Source organism: Pongo pygmaeus, chromosome 5 (assembly GCF_028885625.2).
Source record: "Pongo pygmaeus isolate AG05252 chromosome 5, NHGRI_mPonPyg2-v2.0_pri, whole genome shotgun sequence".
Taxonomy (NCBI): Eukaryota; Metazoa; Chordata; class Mammalia; order Primates; family Hominidae; genus Pongo; species Pongo pygmaeus.
The window spans coordinates 159,469,991-159,487,505 of record NC_072378.2 but is presented as its reverse complement, the minus strand read 5'-3'; positions in this window follow the sequence as shown (position 1 = coordinate 159,487,505).

Genomic DNA, 17,515 nt, shown 5'->3' with positions numbered 1-17,515 from the left:
CTCTAATTTTACTACTTGCCAACACTTTACAAAATCGAATTTTCATGTAAAAACCCAGCTTCCTGTCTTCAGGTGCACTGGCAAGACCAGGCCCACAGTCCCAGAAGCGGTAACTGGTTGGAGCCAACCGACAGCGTCCCATGGGACATGTGTTCTCTGCTTTGCCACAGTCTCCACTCCTCCCTTTTGTAGCACCGGGAACACTTTACAAATTTACATAACCTACCTGACCCCTGTGAGACGTGAACTTTGCAGTCCACCCTCAAGGTCTCAAAGGTTGGCTGCCTTTCTGGGATTAGGAAAGGATTCATTCTTTCAGATTTCCCAAAGAACAAGGGAAATCAGGACATGCCTGTAGCTTCTCCTGTTGTTACATCCACGTGGAGTCCCTCAATGGGAAAGCAGGGAAAGCTGGACACGGGCGCCCATCTCATGTGGCCTGCAGCAGTGGTCCACCCACATGTTAAGGAAAAGATTATTCTCACCCCTGTTTTTGTGTTTTTTTTGTTTTTGGTTTTTTGGGTTTTTTTTTATTTTTTGATACAGAGTCTCCCTCTGTCGCCCAGGCTGGAGTACAGTGGCGCAATCTCGGCTCACTGTAACCTCCACCTCCCGGGTTCAAGCAATTCTCCTGCCTCAACCTCCTTAGTAGCTGGGATTACAGGCGTGTGCCACCACACTCAGCTAATTTTTGTATTTTTAGTAGAGACAGAGTTTCACCATGTTGGCCAGGCTGACCTCGAACTCCTGACATCAGGTGATCTGCCCGCCTAAGCCTCCCAAAGTGCTAGGATTACAGGCGTGAGCCACCACAACTGGCCCTCACCCTTGTTAAAAGACGGACTTTACTCAGGACTATCGTGATAGGGACAGGGACCACGGCAATGGGATTTTGCAGCAGAACAGAGAGATAGGGGAAAGTGGGAGTTGTTAGCCATGGAGCAGGGTCGGAGGCTCGGTAGATGGAAAATGATTCAGATGAAACATCGGGTCATGGGGATTCTGGCTACACTCAACTAAGAGGGCTCTTGCTGAAGGCAGGCCAAGGCTATGGTGGGGGCGACGATTTGCTCAGATACGGAGGGTGACCCACCGTCGAGGGTGGGGCATTCTGGCTAAACTGACTTAGCAGGATTCTTGCTAAAATTGGGCTTTTAAGGATGTGTCTAAGGATAGAGCCTCATTGAAAAACAGCTCAGAGGAGGCTGGGCTAGAGTTTGGTCAAGGAGAGAATCTTTGTCACACACCTCCCCTCCTCACAGACAGGCCTCTCTCCAAAAGGCTAGAAGGACTATGCCTGGCTGTAAATGGCTATAAAACGCCTGCCTCTTTCTCTACAATTCAAGGAGACTGAAGAGAAGAGACGAGAATGCCAGGAGCGGGGCAGCTCCTTAGAGCACGGGGAGGGCCTCTGAGCAGCAGCCCTGGAAGCTGTGATAGGCGGTCAGTCAGTCCCAACAGCAAAAAGAAGGGAGCTGGCCCCAAGGAGACAGGGGACTAGGAGTTTGACACTCAGGAGGAACCAGCAGATTCTGCCCTCTGCACAGAGGTCATGTGACTTGTGCGGCGGTGGCCAGCTCAAGGGGTGGCAGTCACAATACAAGGTGACACAACAATGGTGAGCCTAGGTTTCAGGCCTGGGTTCCATACCGAATATGTTTATATCACAACAATCACGGGTGGGAGGTTGTATCTCACATCACAGAAAAATATTAGAATCTGGGTGTGGTGGCTCACACCTGGAATCCCAACACTTAGGGAGGCCAAGGCAGGCAGATTGCTTGAACTCAGGAGTTCAAGACCAGCCTGGGCAACATGGCAAAGCCCTGTCTCTATAAAAATACAAAAATTAGCTGGGGGTGGTGGTGTGTGCCTGTAGTCCCAGCTACTTGGGAGACTGAGGTAGGAGGATTGCTTGAGCCTGGGAGGCAGATGTTGCAGTGAGCCAAGATTGCACCATCATACTCCAGTCTGGGTGACACAGCAAGACCTTGTCTTAAAAAAAAAAAAAGCAATGCACAGGCTGGGGGTGGTGGCCCACACCTGTAATCCCAGCACTTTGGGAGGTCAAGGCAGTTGGATCACCTGAGGTCAGGAGTTCGAGACCAGCCAGGAGACGGAGGCAGTGAGCCAAGATCATGCCACTGCACTCCAGCCTGGATGACAGAGCAAGACTGCATCTCAAAAAAAAAAAAAAAAAAAGCAATGCACACAATTAAAGGTTGTTGGGTAACTTCGTAGCCCTGAAAGACACTAGCAAGTCTTCCAATATATCTGAATTTCAAAGAAGGCTTCAGATAGAGAAAGACCTTCTTCCTGGGCCCCCCAGCTACCATATACTCTCCAGCCAGCGGTGCTCTCCCAAGTACCTTTGCATAGTGAACAAAGTGCACAGCCATGATCAGCACTATTTCTTCTATTTAACAGTGTGGAATCTACGAGAGGTCTTATTGCTCACTAAGCACAGGGAGTGAGGCCTATGAAGTGGGTTCAGTGAACCCAACAGGTATTACTCACTGCTCTGCAATATTCATGGTGCTGGAGATACCCAGCATCCTGGGGTGTAGACCGAGGAGGAAGGGCTAGGCTAGAGGGCAAGCTTTCAAAGAATGGAAGTTGTTAAGGCCTCTGGTTGTAGTGGGTGGACAGTGGGCAGAGTGAGAAAGGAGTAACAGTGATGTTAACTAGCATCTAGCAAGTACTTTCCCCATAAGAGACTCCATGTAAATCACTTTATAAGTATTGTCTCATTGTATCTTCCCCCAAATGAGGTATGTACTATATTATCCCCATTTCACAGGGAAGAAATCTAAGGTTGAAGCAAGTTATATGACCTGCTCAGGCCTCAATGGTAATAAATGGTAGAGCTGGGGTTTGAACTTAAGTCCCAGGAGTCTGGGAACAACTAAACGTAAGGAAAGTGCAAAGGAGACAGAAAAATGAGAAGCTCCCAAAGTGGATGACTTTAGAGGAGGGAGGTGGCAAAGCAGCCAAGGGGCTGAGCTCTGGGCAGAAGAGGAAGGAGACTAAGCCTCGGGAGGGGCCGCAGGATGGCAGCAGACGGGGAGACATTTCCCAGGAGCTATGAAGGCTGAAAGCAAACTGGGCTGATGGGGAATGAATGGGACATGAGGAAGTGTAGACACAGAGAACATGGATGCCTTTACCAAGAAGCCAGGCTGTGGAATAAAGAACAACAGTAACAAACCCCTTCAATGTGTAATTTCATTGTTAGGCCAAACCGGAAGAGAGCCAAAAGCCACCAGGAGCCCAGTCCAAATGTCACCTGCCCACCACACACAGCGGGCTTCCTGTGGTATGAACTATTCACCCCAAATCAGCCTCTTCCCCAGAGCAAACGCCTACCCTGTTGGTATATTTGTAATCCCTTTCCTGCCTGCCAAGGTGCTGGAAGTAATTGTGCAGGTATGAGCTGGCCAGCCATTGTGCAGCAACCCTCTATGCCAACACAGAATGTCCTGAGCACACCAGGAACTGCAGACACCAGTGCCCCACATGACTTCCAGAACTTCCAAGTGCCCACTGACAACATCCTCCATAAATGCCCCATGAGAGCAATGCTTTTTTGCCTTGGAAACATCTTTTATACAATCCAGTCTCTCCCAGATCCTTGACCTGAGGGATCAAGGAGAGTTGGTTTGTTTTTAGAAGGCAGCCATTCTTGACAAAATGCACACAAAGATTGGCAGCTATCTGCTTTCCAGGGCCCCCATAGAGGCTAACTCTTCTCCTTCCAACTCCTCTGCTTTCAAAGCAAGATATAGTTTAAGGACAAAATCAGGGAAAGGAGAAACAGGATTTCTTCTCTCCCCGCCACCCGCCATCAGGCTACCAGACTTTTTAAGGGTAGAGATATGTTCAGATTTTCCCTGAGGGGTTACATATGCAAAAAATACTCCATAATCATCTAACGGGATAATTACAAATTACTGAAGAAAAGCCTGTCTTTCTTCAATCCTCATAGCCCTCTTCTCTTCAAAGAAATCCACAGAGCTGGAAAAATATAGGAGACAAAAGAGGTAAAGACGAATCTAGGGCGAAAACAAAGTGGAAACTTCCCAGCCATGTTCTTGAATGCTAAGCTAAGCCCTGATTCATCAAACACTTTGAATGTGATTCCTAAAATCAATCTTTTCTTTTTCATTTAAAAAAACAATGCTTACAGGCTCACATTTTATAGAACAGTGGTGAAAGAGAATTGAAAATATAATTCAAACATATTTTACAACTAACTGAAAAGAACAAACATTTAGAGAAGTGAAAGTCACTGAAATAGGCCTCCCCTGTGCTTTTCTTCAAAGATTTTCTGATGTCGGCTTTGAAGTGAGTTAGAGAAAGGATTAAATACAAAGGAGGGGAGGGGTTCTCTCATCAGCCACCCATGAGAATTGGGAGTTTCGGGCTCAGGCCAGAGAGGCGACTGCCCCTGCCCGGGGACCTCCATCTCTTGGCCGCCTTTTTCCACCTGCATAGCCCCTTCCCACATCAAACTGCACTTAGGAAGGTCAATCATGGTGCTGGTGGTCACATATTCCCTGACATTCCTGGGTTCAGTTGCTGCTGTCTTTTTAGATGCTAATTTTATGCTTCACCCAAAGGTTTTCCAAAGAAAGAGGCTTTTAAATAATGAAAGAATGAATGGGGTTTAAAGCTCTGGCAAGCTGATACCGATCAGTCTCTGGAAAGGTACAAAGCACGCTGTAGAACGGGTTTGGTTTGGAACTGAAACCACACATCGGAGAAAATATTTGCAACAGAGGGGGTGTCACTGCCACAGGAAACTTAGCAAGGGGCCCATTTCCCAGTATAGTTTAGTTATCTCAAAAGATTTCTTCCCTGTCTAGGTATTATTACCACAGGAGACTGGGAAGAATCACCAGATGAAAATGCCTACATTTAATACTAAAGGTTCCTTGCAAAGCAATAAAAGTTTTATATGATTGAATTTAATATATTAGTTTCATTGTAGAACGATTTTTAACCAGTCTTGTCCGAGACTCAGAATTTTGGTTGACTTTTATACTTAAATTTATCATGGAATTTTCTTTCCATTTGTAAGATTTAAGTGTTTAACAAGTAATTGCTGGTAAAGGCGCTAACAAAAGCACTGATGAGTCACACCAGAACTGTTCACACACTAAAAGGCTGAGGCTGAGACGGGGGGGGGGGGGGGGGGGGGGGGGGGGGAAGAGCAGACGAAGGGGATCTTCTCTAGGGAAAAGATAGAGGCTAGGATGTGCCACCCCTCGGACGAGCAGATGGACAGCACTACTGCTGCTGTCCCAGCCACCACGGAAGCCCAGACACCGGCTTAGAGTGCTTTCCTATCTTCACTGCTTCCTCTTTAAAACAAAAAAAAGAAAACAATCAAATATACACAAAGGCATAAAAAGTAACACAATCAGCACCTTTTACTCCCCCACTACCCAACTTAAGAAATAATACATAATAGGCCGGGCGCGGTGGCTCACGCCTGGAATCCCAGCACTTTGGGAGGCCGAGGCGGGCGGGTCACGAGGTCAAGAGATCAAGACCATCCTGGCTAACACGGTGAAACCCCGTCTCTACTAAAAATACAAAAACACATTAGCCCAGCGTGGTGGCGGGCGCTTGTAGTCCCAGCTACTCGGGAGGCTGAGGCAGGAGAATGGCGTGAACCTGGGAGGCGGAGCTTGCAGTGAACCGAGATCGCGCCACTGCACTCCAGGCTGGGCGACAGAGCCAGACTCTGTCTCAAAAAATATATATAAATAAATAAATAAAATAAAATAAAACATGATAAAAACAGTTCCCAGTACAACCCTAACCCTAATCTAATTCTCTTCCCTCCCTTCAAGTAACAATTCCTACCCTGAATTGATTATCCTCATTTCCATGAACTTCTTTTTTTTTTATTTTTTTTGAGACGGAGTTTTGCTCTTTGTCCCAGGCTGGAGTGCAGTGGAGGGATCTCAGCTCACTGCAACCTCCGCCCCCATCCCCCCACCATTCCCCGGGTTCAAGCCATTCTCCTGCCTCAGCCTCCCAAGTAGCTGGGATTACAGGTGCCCTCCACCACACCCGGCTAATTTTTGTATTTTTAGTGGAGACGGGGTTTCTCCATGTTGGCCAGGCTGGTCTCAAACTCCTGACCTCAGATGATCCGCCCACCTCGGCCTCCCAAAGTGCTAGGATTACAGGCGTGAGCCACCGCGCCTGGCCTATGGACTTCTTTTATAACATAGGTAAACATCGCTAAACACTACGTAGGTGTTATGCTGCACTTTTTTTTTTTTTTTGAGACGGAGTCTCGCTCTGCTGCCACACTGGAGTGTAGTGGCGCCATCTTGGCTCCCTGCAACCTCTGCCTCCCAGGTTCAAGGGCTTCTCCTGCCTCAACCTCCCCAGTAGCTGCCACTACAGGCACACGCCACCACGCCCAGCTAATTTTTGTATTTTTAGTAGAGACGGGGTTTCACCATGTTGGCCATGATGGTCTCGATCTCTCTCTCTTTTTTTTTCCTTTTATTTATTTATTTATTTGAGACGGAGTCTGGCTCTGTCCCCCAGGCTGGAGTTCAGTGGTGCGATCTCAGTTCACTGCAAGCTCCACCTCCCGGGTTCACGCCATTCTCCTGCCTCAGCCTCCCAAGTAGCTGGGACTACAGGCGCCCGCCACCACGCCTGGCTAATTTTTTGTGTTTTTAGTAGAGATGGGGTTTCACCGTGTTAGCCAGGATGGTCTCGACTCCTGACCTCATGATCTGCCCGCCTCGGCCTCCCAAAGTGCTGGGATTACAGGCGTGAGCCACCGCACCCAGCGTTTTTTTGTTTTTGTTTTTCTTTTTTAGACGGAGTTTCGCTCTTGTTGTCCAGGCTGGAGTGCAATGGCACGATATCGGCTCACCGCAACCTCCATCTCCCGGGTTCAAGCGATTCTCCTGCCTCAGCCCCCAAAGTGGCTGGGATTAGAGGCATGCGCCACCACCCCGGCTAATTTTGTATTTTTAGTAGAGATGGGGTTTCTCCATGTTGGTCAAGCTGCTCTTGAACTCCCAATCTCAGGTGATCCACCCGCCTTGGCCTCCCAAAGTGCTGAGATTACAGGCATGAGCCACCGTGCCCGGCCAAATAATTCCTTTTTTTTTTTTTTTGAGAAGGAGTCTCACTGTCACCCAGGCTGGAGTGCAGTGGTGCAATCTCGGCTCACTGAAACCTCTGCTGCCCGGGTTCAAGCAATTCTCCTGTCTCTGCCTCCTGAGCAGCTGGATTATAGGCGCCTGCCGCCATGCCTGGCTAATTTTTATATTTTTAGTAGAGACGGGGTTTCACCATCTTAGCCAGGCTGGTCTTGAACTCCTGACTTTGTGATCCACCTACCTCGGCCTCCCAAAGTGCTGGGATTACAGGTGTGAGCCACCGCGCCTGGCCTTTTTTTTTTTTTTTTTTTTGAGATGGAGTCTCGTTTTGTTGCCCAGGCTGGAGTACAGTGGCTCCATCTCGGCTCACTGCAAGCTCCGCCTCCTGGGTTCATGCCCTTCTCCTGCCTCAGCCTGCTGAGTAGCTGGGACTATAGGCACCCACCACCATGCCTGGCTAATTTTTTGTATTTCTTTAGTGGAGACAGGTTTCACTGTGTTAGCCAGGATGGTCTCGATCTCCTGACCTTGTGATCCGCCCGCTTCGGTCTCTCAAAGTGCTGGGATTACAGGCGTGAGCCACCACGCCTGGCCTGGTCTCAATCTCTTGACCTCATGATCCGCCCGCCTCGGCCTCCCAGAGTGCTGGGAGTACAGGTGTGAGCCACCGTGCCTGGACTATACTGCACATTTTTAAGCTTTATATGCCCAAAGGTGTGTGGAATCATAAGCAAATATTTTTTGTGGGGGCGTCTGTCTATATAAACAATTTGAGTTGCCCAAACCAGCATATTAGTACCAATCTGGCAGCCCAATCTTGTGCTATGCCACCTGCCAACAGGAACACCAGCCAACTGCACCAGCTAACAGGAGCAATCTGCTCACAGTTCTTCCTGGAACCAAGACTTGGCACACAAAGGCGCAGCCCAGAGCTGCTAGGGGCATCTGGTCAACCTCAGGCGCTGTGCAAAGGGTAGAGAGGAAAGCTAGTCATCTGGGTCTCTGCCCAAGCTCTGCCCTAGCTGCTGAGATGTGGGACCCATGACAGGGGCCCCATTTGCACCAGTCTAGGACCAGCACCAGTATACCACATGTGTACTTCTGAAGTTCACATTTACCATTCAACATTGTGTGAATTATCCATGTTGACAACCACAGCTCTAGCTCATTCACTTTCATTGCTATTTAGCATTCCATTATATAGACAACAATTTATTTATTCATTCTCCTGATAATGGACATTTTGTTTGTTTCCAATTTCCTACTATAAAAGAATTCATGTGGTGTCATTCATCTGGGGTAATACCCGAGCTTCGTTGTCCCACGCCAAGGAAATCAAGGATGCAGACACACAAGGAGTGAAGTCAACAGTGGTGGTTTAACAGGCAAAAGAAAGAGAAATGCTCTCTCCTGCAGATAGAGGGGGTCCTGAGCGGGTCTTCAGGTCTGCAGTGAAGCGCCGGAGGTTTTATAGATGAGCTTGAGGAGGCGGTGTCTGATTTACCTAGGGCACGAAAGATTGGTCAAACCAGTCGTGTCATTTGCATACAGCACGAAGAACTGGTTAGGACTGGGTGTGCCATTTGCATAGCGTGCAAAGAAGCTGGCCGCCCCACCCTAATCTTTTACTATGCAGGTGGGTTCTCCACCTGGCCGGTGCCATGTTGCCTGCTTCTTTATTGCACATATGGTGACAAAGAAAAGGGAAGATGGAGTCTCCATATTGAATATACCTGGTCCCCAGGTAGCCTTTTCCTGTTGGCACAGCTGCCAGCATTCACCCATGCAAGCTTCCAGCTTGCTTATCTATGTTTGCAGCTTGATTTTGCAGGCTGCTCTTTGTTAGAAAAGAAATGATTTGGGGGCTGCTTTTTGTTTAAAGGGCAGCCTTGCCAAGGACTCGTTTACCCTCACTATCTGCCTAAATAATTTCTTTTTAGCTCCTGTAACAGAATGATACATTAGATATTCTTCGACATAGCTCCTGCCATGTGCAAGGGCTTGTCTACAGTGCGTACCTAAAAGGGGAATTACTACATCTTATCATATGTGTATTTTCAACTTTATTAGATATTTTCAACAAGTGATTACCAATTTATATTATCATTACCGTAAATTGCTTCATAGCCACATCAATTGTTGGTACTGCCAACCTGAAATAATCAAAAGGGTCAGAGTCTAATTTTAAAGGAGTTTATTAAATGCAAAGTTTGAGAATAGTCCACCAGGAAACCAACTCCAAGGAATGGAGTTGGCAGTTCAAAGTAGGGAAATTAAAGTTTCATTTATATAGGGAGAGACAGGGTAGTTTTTGGAAGATTACAACATTTTTCATACAAGGTTGGTACATAGTTACAGCAATTTGATTGATGATAGGCAGTGTTTGTGGGAAGGCTACATTTAGCATTTTTTAAATAAAGGGTGTAATAGTGATGGGTTTTCTGTCATCTGTGATCAGCAAGGCAGGACAACAAAGGGGATGTTAATCAATAACAAAGGCCATTAATTAGGAAGGCAGGAGGTTGTTGTCCCTGGTGTCATTTAATTCTCTCTAGTTATTGTACAGAACAAGAAAAATAAGAAAGTAAGCTAATCTATAATCTGAGAAACAGACGTTGTAATCATATATGACTCAGATCACAGTCATGTCTCTCTCAATGCTTAACGCGCTTTGGGATTCCAACAGCTTGTAAATTATATTTATTTTCACATTATCATCAGATTTAAAATTTTAGCCAAGCTGAAGGGTGTGAAACGGTATTTCACTATGGTTTTAATGTCCATTTTCCTGATTACTAGTAACTTTTTCTATGTTGATTTACTATTTTGCTTTTTCCTTTAGTGAATTGCCTGTCTTTTCTATAGGGTTGTTTGTCTTTTTAATAGTAGGTCTCCATATATTTTGGATACTTTATAAAATCTACTACTAATATTTATGGGCAAAATATGTTGCATATGTTTTGTGTTAGTCCATTTGTTCTTTTAAGAACACCTGAGACTAGGTGATTTATAAAGAAAAGAAGTGTGTCTGGGCCAATGGTTCTGCAGGCTACACAAGCATGGCACCAACATCTGCTCAGCTTCTGGTGAGGCCTCAGGAAGCTTACAATCATGGCAGAAGGTGAAGGAGGAACAGGCAATATCACATGGCAAGAGCAGGAGCAAGAAAGATGGTGGGGGTGGGTTCAACACTCTTAAACAACCAGATCTCACATGAACTCAGAGTGAGAACTCACTTATCACCAAGGGGATGATGCTAAACCATTCATGAGGGATCCGCCCCCACAATCCAGTCACCTCCCACCAGGCCCCACCTCCAACATGGGAATCGCATTTCAACCTGAGATTTGGTGGGTAAAAGACATTCAAACTATATGATACCTTCTCAGAGTCAATAGCTTATTTTTTTACTCTTTGTGTCTTTCGAGCACAGTTTTAAAATTTAGTAGTATCAGTGAGGTTATCAATCTAATTGTTATTTATACTTTTTGTGACTTATAAGAAATCTTTCCCTAACCTGAGGTCATAAGCATTTTCTTCTAAAAGTTGGAAACTTTTGTCTTTCCTATTTAGATCTTCAGCCAACCCTGGAATTGATTTTTGTTTATAGTGTGAACATTCAGCCTTATTTTTTTTCCCAGATGAAAAACCAATTATCTGGACACCACTCTTTCCCCACTGATCTTCCATGACTCTCTGATGTTTGTCAATTTCTATACAGGCATGGGCATTTTTCTGTGCTTTCTGCTCTAAATCATTTATCTATTTTTCTGTGCCTTCATCAGTACCACTCTGAATTATTAGACCTTTATAATAAGTAGTTACCCCTGGTAGAGTAAACCCAAACGTTGTGCTTCTTCGAAACTAGTTATTCTTGTCTATGTTTTTCTACTGAAATGTAAAACCAGCTTGTCAAGGTCCAAGAAAAATCCTGTTTGAATTTTAATTAGAATTACAATTCAATTGCAACTGAATTCAGATTGATTTAGAGAACTGACATCTTTATGAAATTGTGTCTTCCTATCTACTTGCCTGGTATATATTTTTTCATCCTCTTTGAACATTTTGTTATCTCTTATAAATAGCATATAGGTAGACTTGTCAAAAATCAACCTGAAAATCTCTTCGTCTCAGCATTTTGCGGATGTTACTCTTCCACTGACTTCTTGCTTCCATTGTTAATGTTGAGAAATCTGCTGTTAATCTTACTGTTGCGACTTCATAAGTCACTTGTCTTTTCCTTGTGATTGCCCATAGTTCTCTTTTTCTTCAGTGACCTCGGTATCACTATAATGTGTTAAAGTGTTCATTTGTTTTACTTATTCAGCTTGGGATTCACTATTATTTCTGAATCTAAGGATATGTAACTTTCAGCAATTCTGAAAAACTCTCAGACATTATCTTGTTGAAAATCACCCTTTACCTGTTCTTTCTATTCTCTCCTTATGAAATTTTTATTAGAAGCAGGTTAGATCCCCTCATTCTATCTTCCATATCTCTTAACTCCTGCCATTTTCCCGTCATTTTGTCTCTCCATGCTGTGTTCTAGAAAATTTTTTCAGCTTTAATCCAGTTAATTCCATATCAATTCTTTCTTTAGCTATGTCAAATCTACTATTCATTCATTGGTTTGTTGGGGTTTAAAAATTTTATTTTTCTTAGAAGTTCTATTTAGTGCTTTTAAAAATCTGCCTAAAACTGATCTGTGCTATTATTAGAGGTTAGGATAGTACTTACTCTTGTGAGGGGTATGGGTCATGACTGGAAGGAAACATGGGGCAGGGGACTTCGGGACGCTAGTAATGTTTTGGATTTTTTTATGGGTGCTACTTAGATGTGTTCCAATTGTGAAAATCCATCAAGCTATATGCTTATAATTTGTATATTTTTTGCACGTATATGATTATATTATATAATATCTCTTGCTCTCTTCTTGTATTTTTAAATATAATCAAACATTTTAGGCATATTTGTTTTATATTACGCATTTGATAAACCCATTATCTTAAGTTCTTAGGAGTTCTTGCTGACTTTTATGGTAGCTTGTTTCTTCACGTATTTTTTTTTTTAATTTGGAGTGAAAGTTTATGTTCAGCTAGGGCTTATCTGTGGGAATTCTATAAGGCCTAGGTTGAGACTACGTCCCTCCAGGAAGGATCTGCATTGCTTCTGTCAGATGTCCAGAATTGTAACCAACTTGGGATCATAGAATTAACTTCTAAAACCACTTGGTGTAGATTCAAATCCCAGATCCAAAACCCCTAAGAGTGAAGATATGGAGTTATACGTCCGTGGAAGCTGCTTTTTTTCTCCACCCAGGGCACAGGCAAAGATAAGTTTTTTTGTTATTTCTCTTTGCTAAAAGTCAGATTTTGTTTCTTTTATTCAATCCATTCTTTTCCTGAGGATGTAGCTTTTTGAGTGTCTTGGTACTATGTGGAGTTCTCAGTTTCAAATCCCTAATTTGCAACCCCTTCACCGCCGCCAAAGCATTATCTACCAGGCACAGATGGCCAGTTAAGCATCCAGGTCATCAAGACTGACAAATATCCCTGGCACAGCAGTGGCTTCAATATTAGTTTACAACTCCAGTTTCGTTCCATTGTGACCACTGGGAATTTCCTTGATATTCTTCTGATCTGCTATAAGTATGTAAAAATGTATTTGTTACATTTAAGCTAGGATTTTGAGGTATTTTACATTTGGTTTATTTTCACTTTTGTTGTTGCCTGTTGTGATGGTAGCAGAGGTTTCATAACAGTTAGTAGCTTAGTGTGTCTTGGGAGCAGGGCACAGAGCACTGGTTTTTGCTGTGAAGCTCTAGCAGACCTAGCAAGGAACAGTCTAGTATCTAGAATGAAGCTGCCTGGAGCAGAAGTAGCAGCTTTCCTGAGCCACTAGTTCTAGGGTGTTGTTCTCAGAGTCATTCTTGTAAGCCTAGCATAGATCCTGTTCCTCCAGCCCTTTCAGTGATTTTGTAAAAAGCTAATTTCCTTTGACAAAGCTCCTTCTCCTTAAAATAAGAAGAGTGGTTTCTGTTATCTCCAACTAAACCCTGCCTTACACAGACATCAAAAGTCTAAAGACAAAAGAAATGATTAATAAATATAACAGGTTTTAACCAAATTTGTCATTGAATAAATACAAATTACAACAAGTTTTTTTTAAGTTTTTCCATTTATTATTTTTAGAAGAGATATTTCCACTTATAACATTTGCAAAATTCAAAATATAATAACCAGGCCGGGAGCAGTGGCTCACGCCTGTAATCTCAGCACTTTGGGAGGCCTAGGTGGACAGATCACCTGAGGTCAGGAGTTCGAGACCAGCCTGACCAACATGGTGAAACCACATCTCTACTAAAAATACAAAAATTAGCCAGGGATGGTGGTGGGTGTCTGTAATCCTAGCTACTTGGGAGGCTGAGGCAGGAGAATGGCTTGAACCTGGGAGACGGAGGTTTCAGTGAGCCGAGATCACAGCATTGCACTCCAGCTTGGGCAACAAGAGCGAAACTCCATCTCAAAATAAAAATATATATATATATGTATACACACACACACACACACAGACATATATATATATAAATAAACTAACCAGTGATGGTAAAAACTTGAGGAAGCAGAGACGCTCTCATCCACTGCTGCCGATAAAATTAGCACAAGCTTTCTCAATAACAAAGTTTTAAAAACGCATACGACCTTTGACCTAGTGATTCTATTCCCAAAAGTTTATTCTAAAGGAATAATCAAGGATGTGTAGTAAGACTTAATGGTAAGAATGTTCAGTGAATAACTGTCTATAATTTTTTTTAATGAAGTTAACTCATGTCTTACTTGTTTCTGCTGGTATAACAAAATATCACAGGCAGGTTACATTATAAATAATATAAGTTGGCAGGGCTCAACTTATATTATATAATGCTCACGCCTGTAATCCCAGCACTCTGAGAGGTCAAGGCAGGCGGATCACTTGAGGTCAGGAGTTTGAGACCAGCCTGATCAACATGATGAAACTCCGTCTCTACTAAAAATACAAAATTAGCCAGGTGTAGTGGCACGCGCCTGTACTCCCAGCTACTCAGGAGGCTGAGGCGGGTGAATCACTTGAACCCATGAGGCAGAGATTGCAGTGAGCCGAGATTGCGCCATTGCACTCCAGCCTGGGCAAAAAGAGCAAAACTCTGTCTCAAAAAAAACAAAAAATAATAATATAAGTTGACTTCTCATAGTTCTGGTGTCTGGGAAGTCTAAGATCAAGGCACCAGCAGATGCCAAGATGGCACCTTGCTGCTGCGTCCTCACATGGTTGAAGGGACAAAGGCTGTATCTTCATATGGTGTAAAGGGAAAAAGGGCAAAGGGGCCCTTGAACCTCTTTTATAAGGGCACTAATCCCACTCATGAGAGCAGAGCACTCATGACTTAATCACTTCCCCAAAAGTCCCACCTCTTAAAACTATCCCATTGGGTATTAGCTTCTAGTGTACCAACTTTGGAGGGACACAAACGTTCAAACCATAGCCCCTCACATTGAACAGCTGAAGGCTGTTCAAATACAGTACGGCACATGCATAAAATGCAAAATTATGCAGACTTTAAAAAATCTATAGTAGAGAAGGTAGAGCACAATTCGTCCCCCTTGCTGGAACATCAAATTTTAACAACTATCTGCACACAAAAAAGCACTGTCACAAGAACCAAAAGTCAGGTAAGCAATCACAGTACCTGGTCTTAACTTCATATCGCTAAAAGGGCCATTGAAGAGGCTCAGAGAGGCAGTCTTGAATCACTGACGCCACCCCTCTCCCACCCCCGGCCAAAGCCATGTGGCACAGATTGAGGATCTGTGCACTTTGGGGAAGGGAGAGCACAGCAACTAGGGGACTTCACACTGAACTCAGTGCTGCCACGTCACAGAAGAGAATAAAGCTGTGCTGGGCTCAGCCAGTGCCTGTGCATGGAGGGAGCATTTGCACCAGCCCTAGCCAGGCGGGAACTGCCCATCCCAACGGCTGGAACCTGAGTTTCTTGGCAGGCTCCACCACCGTGGGCTGAAGTGCTCTGTGCTCCTAGGTACCACCTAGGCCACAGTGGGGTAGAGCAACAGCAGGCTCCTGGAGTCTCCAAGTACAAGCCTAGGCTCTTGGACATTTCTGGACCTGCTGGGCCAGAGGGGTACCCACTTCCCTGAAGGGTGAGTCCCAGGCCTGGCAGCATTCACCACGAGCTGACAGACGAGTCCTTGGGCTTTAGGTGAATATCAGCGGTTGCCTGGCAGAACCCGCTGTGGACCAGTGGTGGTGGTGGCCACGTGGAGAGGCTCCTCTCCCTGTGGAAAGGGCAGGGAAACGTGAGAAGGACTTTGTATTGTGGTTTGAGTGCCAGCTTAGCCGCAGTAGAATAGAACATCAGGTAAATTGCTAAGGTTTTTTATTGCTATCCCTGGCTCTCAGACAGCATCTCTGGACATGCCCAGGGCCTGGGGGAACTCGCTGCCCTGAAGGGAAGGGTCTTGGGAAGGCCCGGTGCTGTGCTGACTTCAGGTCTGACCCAGTGCAGTCCCAGTGGTGATGGCCACGGAGGTGGTTGCATCACCACACTCCCAGTTCCAAGTGGCTCATCACAGAGTGAGAAACCCATGTGTTTGGTAAAAAATAAGGGAAAAGAAGAAGAGTCTCTGCCTGGTAATCCAGAGAATTTTTCTGGATTTTATCCAGGACCACCAAGGTGGGATCTTTCTGAGTCTGCAAAAACGACTACATTATTGGGCTTGGGGCCTAAGTCCCTTCAAATAACTGGGAAGCCTTCCCAAGGAGGATGGGCACAAACAAGCCCAGATTGTGAAGACTACAATAAATACCTAATTCTCTAATGCAGACACCAACGAACATCTGCAAGCATCAGCACCATCCAGGAAAACACAACCTCCCCACATGAACGATGTAAGTCAGCAGGGACCAATCCTGAATAAACAGAGAAATATGACCTTAAAGACAGAATTCAAAATAGCTGTTTTGAGGAAACTTAAAGAAATTCAAAATAACACAGAGAAGGAATTCAGAATTCTATCAGATAAATTTAACAAAGAGAATGAAATAATTTAAAAGAATCGAGAAATTCTAGAGTTGAAAAATGCAATTGACATGCTGAAGAATGCATCCGTCTCTTAATAGCAGAATTAATCAAGCAGAAGAATTAGTGAGCTTGAAGACAGGCTATCTGAAAATACACAGTCAGATAACACAGAGACAAAAGAAAACAGAATAAAAGGCCAGGTGCAGTGGCTCATGCCTGTAATCCCAGCACTTCGGGAGGCTGAGGTGGGCGGATCATGAGGTCAAGAGTTTGAGACTAGCCTGGCCAACATGGTGAAACTCCGTCTCTACTAAAAATACAAAAATTAGCTGGGGGCATGGTGGCACATGCCTGTAGTTCCAGCTACTCGGGAGGCTGAGGCAGGGGGATCGCTTGAACCTGGGAGGCGGAGGTTGCAGTGAGCTGAGATCGTGCCACTGCACTCCAGCCTGGGTGACAGAGTGAGACTCCGTCTCAAAAAAGAAAAAAGAATAAAAAACAATGAGGCATGCCTACCAGATCTAGAAAATAGCCTCAAAAGGGCAAATCTAAGTTATAGGCCTTAAAGAGAAGGTAGAGGAAGAGCTAGTGGTAAAATATTTATTCAAAGGGATAGTATCAGAGAACTTCCCAAACCTACAGAAAGAACATTCAAATACAAGAAGGTTACAGAACACCAAGCAGATTTAACCCAAAGAAGACTACTTCAAGGTATTTAATAATCTAACTCCCAAAGATCAAGGATAAAGAAAGGATCCTAAAAGAAGCAAGCAAAACAAACAACAACTACAAAAAAAAACAGTAACATACAATGGAGCTGCAGTCTGGCAGCAGACTTCTCAGTGGCAACAGTACAGGCGAGGGGAGAATGGCATGACATATTTAAAGTGCTACAGGAAAAAAATTTTTTTTTTTTTGAGATGGAGTCTCCCTCTGTCGCCCAGGCTGGAGTGCAGTAGCGCGATCTCGGCTCACTGCAAGCTCCACCTCCCAGGTTCACGCCATTCTCCTGCCTCAGCCTCCCGAGTAGCTGGGACTACAGGCGCCCGCCACCATGCCCGGCTCTTTTTTTTTTTTTTTTTTTGTATTTTTAGTAGAGACGGGGTTTCACCGTGTTAGCCAGGATGGTCTCGATCTCCTGACCTCGTGATCTGCCCGCCTCGGCCTCCCAAAGTGCTGGGATTACAGGCGTGAGCCACCGCGCCTGGCCAGGAAAAATTTTTTATAATAGTATATCCAGTGAAAATATCCTTCGAGCATGAACGAGAAGTAAAGACATTCACAGACAAACAAAAGCTGA